At 41.5% G+C, this 12288-nt stretch overlaps 1 protein-coding gene across 2 annotated transcripts in view; it reads right to left on the bottom strand.

The window, feature by feature from the left end:
• Nucleotides 1–5611, bottom strand: part of EXOC3L2 (exocyst complex component 3 like 2) — a 64198-nt gene extending 58587 nt beyond the window's left edge. For both annotated transcript variants that reach the window (XR_005775041.1, XM_040413082.1), the window contains exon 1: nt 5552–5611. The gene's annotated coding sequence lies outside the window, so the exon portion shown is untranslated. The remainder of the gene's footprint in view (nt 1–5551) is intronic.
• Nucleotides 5612–12288: the final 6677 nt, after the last annotated feature.

The raw sequence follows: 12288 nt of genomic DNA, 5'->3' as shown, positions 1-12288 counted from the left end.
CTACACCGCTATACAGGCACAGTGTTCTACACCACTATACAGGCACAGTGTTCTACACCACTATACAGGCAGTGTTCTACACCGCTATACAGGCACAGTGTTCTACACCGCTATACAGGCACAGTGTTCTACACCGCTATACAGGCACAGTGTTCTACACCGCTATACAGGCACAGTGTTCTACACCGCTATACAGGCACAGTATTCTACACCGCTATACAGGCACAGTGTTCTACACCACTATACAGGCACAGTGTTCTACACGCCTATACAGGCACAGTGTTCTACACCATTATACAGGCACAGTGTTCTACACCGCTATACAGGCACAGTGTTCTACACCGCTATACAGGCACAGTGCTCTACACTGATATACAGGCACAGTGTTCTACACGCCTATACAGGCACAGTGTTCTACACCGCTATACAGGCACAGTGCTCTACACCGATATACAGGCACAGTGTTCTACACCGCTATACAGGCACAGTGTTCTACACCGCTATACAGGCACAGTGTTCTACACCGCTATACAGGCACAGTGTTCTACACCGCTATACAGGCACAGTGTTCTACACCGCTATACAGGCACAGTGTTCTACACCGCTATACAGGCACAGTGTTCTACACCGCTATACAGGCACAGTGTTCTACACCGCTATACAGGCACAGTGTTCTACACCGCTATACAGGCACAGTGTTCTACACCACTATACAGGCACAGTGTTCTACACCGCTATACAGGCACAGTGTTCTACACCGCTATACAGGCACAGTGTTCTACACCGCTATACAGGCACAGTGTTCTACACCGATATACAGGCACAGTGTTCTACACCGCTATACAGGCACAGTGTTCTACACCGCTATACAGTCACAGTGTTCTACACCGCTATACAGTCACAGTGTTCTACACCGATATACAGGCACAGTGTTCTACACCCCTATACAGGCACAGTGTTCTAGACCACTATACAGGCACAGTGTTCTACACCACTATACAGGCACAGTGTTCTACACCGCTATACAGGCACAGTGTTCTACACCGCTATACAGGCACAGTGTTCTACACCGCTATACAGGCACAGTGTTCTACACTGCTATACAGGCACAGTGTTCTACACCGCTATACAGGCACAGTGTTCTACACCGCTATACAGGCACAGTGTTCTACACCGCTATACAGGCACAGTGTTCTACACCGCTATACAGGCACAGTGTTCTACACCGCTATACAGGCACAGTGTTCTACACCGCTATACAGGCACAGTGTTCTACACCGCTATACAGGCACAGTGTTCTACACCGCTATACAGGCACAGTGTTCTACACCGCTATACAGGCAGTGCTCTACACCGCTATACAGTCACAGTGTTCTACACCGATATACAGGCACAGTGTTCTACACCGCTATACAGGCACAGTGCTCTACACCACTATACAGGCACAGTGTTCTACACCGCTATACAGGCACAGTGCTCTACACTGATATACAGGCACAGTGTTCTACACGCCTATACAGGCACAGTGTTCTACACCGCTATACAGGCACAGTGCTCTACACCACTATACAGGCACAGTGTTCTACACCGCTATACAGGCACAGTGCTCTACACCACTATACAGGCACAGTGTTCTACACCTCTATACAGGCACAGTGCTCTACACCGCTATACAGGCACAGTGTTCTACACCGCTATACAGGCTCAGTGTTCTACACCACTATACAGGCACAGTGCTCTACACCGCTATACAGGCACAGTGTTCTACACCCCTATACAGGCACAGTGTTCTACACCGCTATACAGGCACAGTGTTCTACACCGCTATACAGGCACAGTGTTCTACACCGCTATACAGGCACAGTGTTCTACACCACTATACAGGCTCTCTGCAGCCAGGAAATAGACGTTTTTTAACGCAATTCGCCGCTAATAAATTTGGATCGAAGCAAATTTTTTCGAAAGATTCAGCGAACCGGCCGAATCGAACTATACATTATATATTGTATTACACCCTGTATTATACTGTACATTATCTCCTGTATTACACCCTGTATTATACTGTACATTATATTACACCCTGTATTATACTGTACATTATATCCTATATTATACCCTGTATAATACTGTAACATTATATATTGTATTACACCCTGTATTATACTGTATATTATATCCTGTATTACACCCTGTATTATACTGTACATTATATCCTGTATTACACCCAGTATTATACTGTACATTATATCCTGTATTACACCCTGTATATTATATCCTGTATTACACCCTGTATAATACTGTAACATTATATATTGTATTACACCCTGTATTATACTGTATATTATATCCTGTATTACACCCTGTATTATACTGTATATTATATCCTGTATTACACCCTGTATTATACTGTATATTATATCCTGTATTACACCCTATATTATACTGTACATTATATCCTATATTATACCCTGTATAATACTGTAACATTATATATTGTATTACACCCTGTATTATACTGTATATTATATCCTGTATTACACCCTATATTATACTGTACATTATATCCTGTATTACACCCTGTAATATACTGTACATTATATCCTGTATTACACCCTGTATTATACTGTATATTATATCCTGTATATTACACCCTATATTATACTGTACATTATATCCTATATTATACCCTGTATAATACTGTAACATTATATATTGTATTACACCCTGTATTATACTATATATTATATCCTGTATTACACCCTGTATTATACTGTACATTATATTCTATATTACACCCGGTATTATATTGTACATTGTATATTGTTTTACACCCGGTATTATACTGTACATTATATCCTGTATTACACCCTTTATTATACTGTACATTATATCCTGTATTATATTGTACATTATATATTGTATTACACCCTGTATTATACTGTATATTATATCCTGTATTATACCTTGTATTATACTGTACATTATATATTGTATTACACCCTGTATAATACTGTACATTATATCCTGTATTACACCCTGTATAATACTGTATACTATATCCTACATTACACCCTGTATTATACTGTACATTATATCTGTATTACACCCTGTATTATACTGTACATTATATCCTGTATTACACCCTGTATTATACTGTACATTATATCCTGTATTACACCCTGTATTATACTGTACATTATATCCTGTATTACACCCGGTATTATACTGTACATTATATCCTGTATTACACCCAGTATTATACTGTACATTATATCCTGTATTACACCCTGTATATTATATCCTGTATTACACCCTGTATTATACTGTACATTATATCCTGTATTACACCCTGTATTATACTGTACATTATATCCTGTATTACACCCTGTATTATACTGTACATTATATCCTGTATTACACCCGGTATTATACTGTACATTATATCCTGTATTACACCCAGTATTATACTGTACATTATATCCTGTATTACACCCTGTATATTATATCCTGTATTACACCCTGTATTATACTGTACATTATATCCTGTATTACACCCTGTATTATACTGTATATTATATCCTATATTACACCCTGTATTATACTGTACATTATATCCTGTATTACACCCTGTATTATACTGTACATTATGTCCTGTATTACACCCTGTATTATACTGTATATTATATCCTATATTACACCCTGTATTATACTGTACATTATATCCTGTATTACACCCGGTATTATACTGTACATTATATCCTGTATTACACCCGGTATTATACTGTACATTATATATCATATTGCACCTGGTATTATACAGTACATTATATCCTGTATTACACCCGGTATTATACTGTATATTATATCCTGTATTACACCCGGTATTATACTGTACATTATATATCGTATTACACCCGGTATTATACTGTACATTATATCCTTTATTATACTGTACATTATATCCAGTATTACACCCGGTATTATACTGTACATTATATATCATATTACACCCGGTATTATACTGTACATTATATCCTTTATTATACTGTACATTATATCCGGTATTACACCCGGTATTATACTGTACATTATATATCATATTACACCCGGTATTATACTGTACATTATATCCTGTATTATACTGTATATTATATCCTGTATTACACCCGGTATTATACTGTACATTATATATCGTATTACACCCTGTATTATACTGTACATTATATCCTGTATTACACCCTATATTATACTGTACATTATATCCTATATTACACCTTGTATTATACTGTACATTATATCCGGTATTACACCCGGTATTATACTGTACATTATATATCATATTGCACCTGGTATTATACAGTACATTATATCCTGTATTACACCCGGTATTATACTGTATATTATATCCTGTATTACACCCGGTATTATACTGTACATTATATATCATATTACACCCGGTATTATACTGTACATTATATCCTTTATTATACTGTACATTATATCCGGTATTACACCCGGTATTATACTGTACATTATATATCATATTACACCCGGTATTATACTGTATATTATATCCTTTATTATACTGTACATTATATCCGGTATTACACCCGGTATTATACTGTACATTATATATCATATTACACCCGGTATTATACTGTACATTATATCCTGTATTACACCCTGTATATTATATCCGGTATTACACCCGGTATTATACTGTACATTATATATCATATTACACCGTTATTATACTGTACATTATATCCTGTATTACACCCGGTATTATACTGTACATTATATCCTGTATTACACCCTGTATATTATATCCTGTATTACACCCATTATTATACTGTACATTATATCCTGTATTACACCCTGTATATTATATCCTGTATTACACCCGGGATTATACTGTATATTATATCCTATATTACACCCTGTATTATACTGTACATTATATCCTGTATTACACCCTGTATTATACTGTACATTATATCCTGTATTACACCCTGTATATTATATCCTGTATTACACCCGGTATAATACTGTACATTATATCCTGTATTACACCCGGTATAATTCTGTACATTATATCCTGTATTACACCCGGTATAATACTGTACATTATATCCTTTATTACACCCTGTACATTATATCCTGTATTGCACCCGGTATTATACTGTACATTATATCCTGTATTACACCCTGTATTATACTGTACATTATATATTATATTACACCCTGTATTATACTGTACATTATATCCTGTATTACACCCTGTACATTATATCCTGTATTGCACCCGGTATTATACTGTACATTATATCCTGTATTACACCCAGTGTTATACCCTTTATTACACACCATATGATGTATTACATTCCACCCTGTACTACACTTTGCGGTGTGCTGTACCCGCCATGGCGCTCTCCTGTCGCCCTCCTATTCCTATCAGCCCCATGATGTCCTGCAGTTTGCGATTCTGTCCCCCTCCTGGACCTTCGAGGCCGTGCTGGGGGGACAGAAGTCTACAGCAGAAGAGACTCACCGAGCCGAGGTCCTGATCTGATCCTACTGCATCTCTCCGCTATTCCTGCTCAAGTGTGTGGGATATAAATGGAGACAGGAAATCTCCCTTCCCATCCCGTCCCATTCCTGTCACCTCTTTCCCCTCCCAATGGACAGGAAGCCTTGGCCAGTCTCAAGGAAATGCCAAGGTCTCTTGACCTGGTGGCCGCCATCTTTAAATACATTACTGAGGAAATGATGGGACTGTGGCGGCGCGATAAACACATTGGGAAAGGAAAAGGCAGAAAGTGATTGTTTTCCGTCTCTGTCCAGACTTTATGTTTGTAAGAGGGATAAAGCTGATATGTCGATCCTCGCGGCCTGTGTTGTATGTAACATGCTGGGGTGGCTCCATGATGCCCTGCGGCATAGGCGTGTGCTTTGTGCCACCATGATGGGCATATGGAGACTGCGAGCCCGAGGGGAAGAATGAGGCGGAGTGCCGGGGTGGTGTCCGTCCACCGGAGGGGATGAAGGGATTTCTGATGACTTCTCCTCAGGACAGTAGTAGATAGCAAAGAGGGTCACCGCAGCATGTCCGGCGTGTCCGTTTATTGGACGCCAAGAGTGCACACACAAACAGGCACCACGTCTTGATAAAGGGTACTGCGTAGCCGAAACGTGGTACCTGTTTGTGTGTGCCCTCTTGGCGTCCAAATAAATGGACACGCCGGACATGCTGCGGCGACCCTCTTTGCTATCTACTACTGTTCCTTGGACGGCTGTGGATCTGTGGTCCTATCGCAGCTGGTGCGGTCCGGGCTTGGTCGAGAGGTCCACTTCTTTTGTATTTCGCTTCTCCTCAGGACAGGTCATCTGGGTCTGGTTAGTGGGGGTCCGACAGCCTTCTCTCAGCTTATCCTAGGCCATGTGACATCACGTTCATCGGTCATATGGCCAAGGCGCAGCTCAGTCCCATAGAGGTGAATGGTGCCAAGGGCAATACCAAACATGGCCACAACACTATCTACGGCGCTGTGCTTGGCGAGGATGGGGGAGGCAGCGGCACTGAGCGGGGGGTCCTCTGCATCTTGGAAAACCCCTTTAATACTCTGCCTCACAGTTACTACGTAGACGGACAGACGAGCGCTGAGAGTTTGACCCCACCATTCTGAATTTGATGGCCAATCCTAAAGCTTTCTGACCCTAGAAAAGTCCTTTACCAAGAGTCCAGTGGTGGAAGACCTGTGGCCCCAGAAGTGGCCCCTTAGTCTCAGTCCTATTAGAGAATATCCCGCGTCCTGTCAGAATGGATCCATGTGAAGGACTGTTACTCGCATCCTACTCTATGCGGAGGCTGAAGCCTTCTTAACCCCTTCTACCCCGGGACAGTTTTCACCTCCCTGCCCCGGCCATTTTTTGCAAATCTGACATGTGCCACTTTATGTGGTAATAACTTTGGAACGCTTTTACTTATCCCGGCCGTTCTGAGACTGTTTTCTCGTGACACATTGTACTTCATGACAGTCAATATATTTCACCTTTATTTATGAAAAAAATCCCAAATTTACCCCAATTTTTTTTTTTAAATTGCAATTTTCTAAATTTCAATTTCTCTGCTTTTAAAACAGAAAGTAATACCTCATACAATATTCCCTATATGTCTACTTTATGTTGGCATTATTTTTTTAGGACGTTAGAAGGCTCAAAATTTTAGCAGCAATTCTTAAAAATTTTAAGAAAATTTCCCAAACCATTTAGTCACTTTGTGGGGCTTACATAGTGGATACCCCCATAAATGACCCAACTGCAGAAACTACAGCCCTCAAGGTATTCAAAACTGATTTTACAAACTTTGTTAACCCTTTAAAATTAAAGGAAAATTGAGATGAAATTTCAAAATTTTACTTTTTTGGCAGATTTTCCATTTTAACACATTTTTTTCTTTAACACATCAAGGGTTAACAGTCAAACAAAACTTTATATTTATTACCCTGATTTATAACCCTGACGGTTTACCAAAACACCGTCGTAAACTGATGTGAGGGCACATGGCAGGGCGCAGAAGAAAAGGAGCGCCGTATGGTTTTTGGAGGGCAGATTTTGCTGGACTGGTTTTTAGATGCCATGTCCCATTTGAAGCCCCCCTGATGCACCCTTACAGTAGAAACTCCCAGAAAGTGGCCCCATTTTGGAAACTAGGGGATAAGGTGCCAGTTTTATTTGTACTATTTTGGGGTACATATGATTTTCTATATTACGTTTTTGGCACTGTTTTTATTTTTTACAACATTCATCTGACAGGGTAGATCATGTGCTACTTTTATAGAGCAGGTTGTTACGGACGCGGTGATATCAAATATGTCTACTTTCTTTGTTTCAGTTTTACATAATAAAGCATTTTTGAAAGAAAATTATGTTTTTGTGTCTCCATTTTCTGAACGCCTTTGTTTTTTCTGCCGATCGTCTTGTGTGGGGGCTCGTTTTTTGTAGGAAGAGTTGACATTTTTATTGGTACCATATTTGGGTACATATTAATTTTTTGATCATTCATTATTACACTTTATGGGGCAAGTTGACCAAAAAATTGGTTGTTTTAGAACAGTTTTTATTTATCTATTTTTACAGCGTTCACCTGAGGGGTTAGGTCATGTAAGATCGTTACGGACTTGGCAATACCTAATATGTATACTTTTTCTTATTTATTTAAGCTTTACACAATAATAGCATTTTTGAAACAAAAAAATTATGTTTTAGTGTCTTCGTAGTCTGAGATCCATAGCTTTTTAATTTTTTGACCGATTGTCTTAGTTTGGGTCTCATTTTTGCAGGATGAGATGACGGTTTGATTGGTACCATTTTAGGAGGCATACGCTTTTTTTGATCGCTTGGTGTTGCACTTTGTGAAGTTAGGTGACAAAAAATGTTTTTTTTTTGGCACAGTTTTTATTACATTTTTTACAGTGTTCACCTGAGGGGTTAGGTCATGTGATATTTCTATAGAGCAGGTTGTTACGGACGCGGCAATACCCAATATGTCTACTTTTTTATTTCACTTTAACACAATAATAGCATATTTGAAACAAAAAAATGATGTTTTAATGTCTCCATGTTCTGAGCTATAGTTTTTTTTATCTTTTTAGCGATTTTCTTATGTAGGCAGTAATTTTTTGCGGGATAAGGTGATGGTTTTATTGGTACCATTTTGTGGGATATACCGTACGCTTTTTTGATCGCTTCCTGTTGCACTTTTTGTGATGTAAGGTGACAAAAATGGCTTTTTTTTGACACAGTTTTTATTTTTTTATAGTTTTTATCGGACGGGGTGGATCCTGTGATATATTTATAGAGCCGGTCGTTACAAACGCAGTGATACCTAATATGTGTGTGTTTTTTCCATTTTTTATTATAAAATCAGGGAAATGGGTGATTTTTCTTTTTTTACTTGAAACCTTTGCTTTTTTTTATTAAAAACACATTTTTTAAAACTTCTTTTAAACCTTATTTCTGTCCCACTCTGGGACTTCAACTTTTGGGGGTCTGATCCACTCTGCAATGCATTACAATATATCTGTATTGTAAAGTTTTGCATGTTAGTGGATTACACAGAGTATTACACTAACAGGTTGCCTAGGAGACGGGCCTGGCGCTGGACAGGTTGCCTAGGAGACCGGGCCTGGGGCTGGACAGGTTGCCTAGGAGACGGGCCAGGGGCTTAACAGGTTGCCTAGGAGACGGGCCAGGGGCTGGATCTCCTAGGCCCCCGTAGAAGGCAGGTCCCGATGGGCTCCCTCACCCGCCACAAACCCCTTCTATGCCACTGTATAGAAGGGGTTAATCCGCCGGTATTGGCTTTTACAGCGAAGCTGGTGGATACAGCAGGGGCCCGGCTATCAGGGACTGCCAGGCCCCTGCACTGATCAGGCAACACTGCTCCGGTGCCCGCCCGATCACCATGACATAATAGTACGTCAAAATGCGGCAAGTGACTTGCCGCCATGATGTACTATGACGTCATATGTCAGGAAGGGGTTAAAGAGAGAGTATCCTAGAACCGGACTCTTCTTCTGCACATACATGCATACTCACATGCTCCCAGCGAGGACTGCATGTGCAGCGTCCCACCTATGTGAATACAGGGGGACACTTCACATTTCTACATCTGTACTGAATGCATTTCTGAAAGTAAGGTAATTCCTAATACCAGGCTGGCAGTGTTACTTCCTCTAGTCGCCCCTAGGGGGTGCTGGCACCACTTATATATATAAGTAGTTGGGGTTTGCTAATACAGTCAGAGAGAGGAGACAGGAAGGAAGTGTATGAAGGAGCAGAACAGGCCCAGTCCACAATGTAGCTGCCTTTTCACCCTCTGGACCCTGATCAAGCCTAGAGCGGACAAAGTATTTACAGCAGCACAGACGAGTAAGTCTATGTCTGAATATGGAGAAAGTATTTTGGAGGTTAGAGCCGAATGATTAAAGGCGCCCAATTATCCTTCACCACATGCCTCTATGGACATAGTGGACCTGAACATCTTCAGGAGAGCATCCTGCATAAATAATGTAGCAGAGAGTTTGCCTGCCACAAGGGAGAACGCTTTAATCGGATTGCTCAAGATAAGTAAGAAAACATGATATTCAGTACCTGAGTGCTAGTAAGTGGACCGGGTGTAAAACTAGACCAGCAACAATCTATTTCTAGCCCATTGGAGCAACTGCTTTAGGAAAACTCCTTAACTGACAACTGCCCAGCTTGATGGACGGATTACTGCCTTCTTCTGAACTAATGGACTGTACTGACTACCTGAAGACAAGTGATTTAGTAAAAGTTCTGTTGTTTAATACAACTGACTCCTTGTCCTTTCCACCACTAGAATCTGCACCTCACGGTGCTGGCGTCACGAACACAGGGGCCCAGCCACCAAAGCACCCTAAGCATGCCCATTTCCATCAAGAGCACCTCAGCTTTCATCTGGCTGGTGTTCCCTGCAATAGAGAGTGCCCAGAGAATTTAGTGCTGTCTTCCCCACTGCACGCCGGTCCAGGGAGGCTCTGCTAACCGCGAGTACCAAAAACTACTACTACCCCATCAGACCACTGTAGCCTCACATGTTGCTCCTGCGCACCCGGTCGCTGCACATGAAAGGTAATGACCTAGCAATCACGAGTAGGGATGAGCAAACCCAGACCACACTGTTCGGGTCCTTACCAAACATTACGGTGTCAGGGCACCCAAACACGGACATTGGCGTGAAAATCTGTGTTCGTTGTACGGAGTTTAAATAAAGCTTGTTGAAAGGCTACTGTCACAGATGATATAGCAGATAGCTGGAAGTTATGGATAAACTTCCGACTGGCTTGATCCCAAACTAAGGAGCATAAAGGTGACCCCCTGTAAAACCCTAAGAGCTCACCCTAACTGCTAAGCACATACAAGGGTCTCAGAGGTAGACGATTGCATGCCCTCGTACCTAGACTGTGTGACACCTGAAAACCCTATAATAGTGAGGGAACACGACCACCGGCTCCCTGCACTAAATACGGAGGGAGTCAGGGTCACCTAGAATCAAACCAGCTCAGAAACACAATACATGAAAGGACTTATCTGAACAAGCAGGAACAGAAGTCTCCAGCAGTGATCACTTCAATCCAGGAAGTAGTATAAAATGCAATGTGAGGCAGTATGGGAGGGAATATAAAGGGAGGCAATTAGTGTGAATAGGTGACAGCTGGGAGAAGGAAAGGAGATGACAAAGTTAAACCAAAACAAAGAACATCATGCAAGAGGTAGAGAAGAACGTCTGCCAGATCTTCTTAGAGAGCTGGCGGGGACAGCTACAGCGCAGCCAATCAACAAGTGTTTAAGCTGTGGGCACTCGGAAGTCATCACAGTCATATCTAGTATTGGCATGGCTGTGATTGGCCGGTGCACTATGTGACCATGTATAAATAAACGGATCACATAGTACCCCGCCATTCTGTTCTGACTAGTGTAGGGACAGGACGCTGCTGCAGGGAGAGGGTTAGGTCTTTATCAGGATCCATTCACACGTCCGTAGCTATTTTGCGGATCTGCAAACCACGGACACCAGTAATGTGCGTTACGCATTTCGCGGACTGCACATCGCCGGCACTATAATAGAAAATGCCTTTTCTTGTTGCGCACAAGAATAGGACATGTTCTATTTTCTTTCGGGAACGGAATTGCGGATGCGGACAGCACATAGCATCCGTTCCAGCCGCATTGAAGATTAATGGGTCTGCAAAATCCGGAACGGATCCAGAAAGAAATTGAGGATGTGTGAATGGTCCCTTCGTTTTATACAGTGGGATGGTGACCTGTAGGTATTACTGATGGGGGCAGTACCGCTCTTCTGCACCACTAAGACAGAAATACTAGACTGAGGGGGACCTGTAGGTATTACTGATGGGGGCAGTACCGCTCTTCTGCACCACTAAGACAGAAATACTAGACTGAGGGGGACCTGTAGGTATTACTGATGGGGGCAGTACAGCTCCTCTGCACCACTGAGACAGAAATACCAGACTGAGGGGACCTGTAGGTATTACTGATGGGGCAGTACAGCTCCTCTGCACCACTGAGACAGAAGTACCAGACTGAGGAGGACCTGTAGGTATTACTGATGGGGCAGTACAGCTCCTCTGCACCACTGAGACAGAAGTACCAGACTGAGGAGGACCTGTAGGTATTACTGATGGGTGCAGAACAGCTCCTCTGCACCACTGAGACAGAAATACCAGACTGAGGGGGAACTGT

Source organism: Bufo bufo (assembly GCF_905171765.1).
Source record: "Bufo bufo chromosome 8 unlocalized genomic scaffold, aBufBuf1.1 SUPER_8_unloc_1, whole genome shotgun sequence".
Lineage (NCBI taxonomy): Eukaryota > Metazoa > Chordata > Amphibia > Anura > Bufonidae > Bufo > Bufo bufo.
Note: the sequence above shows the minus strand (reverse complement) of the source record. Positions and strands in the feature narration are given on the sequence as shown.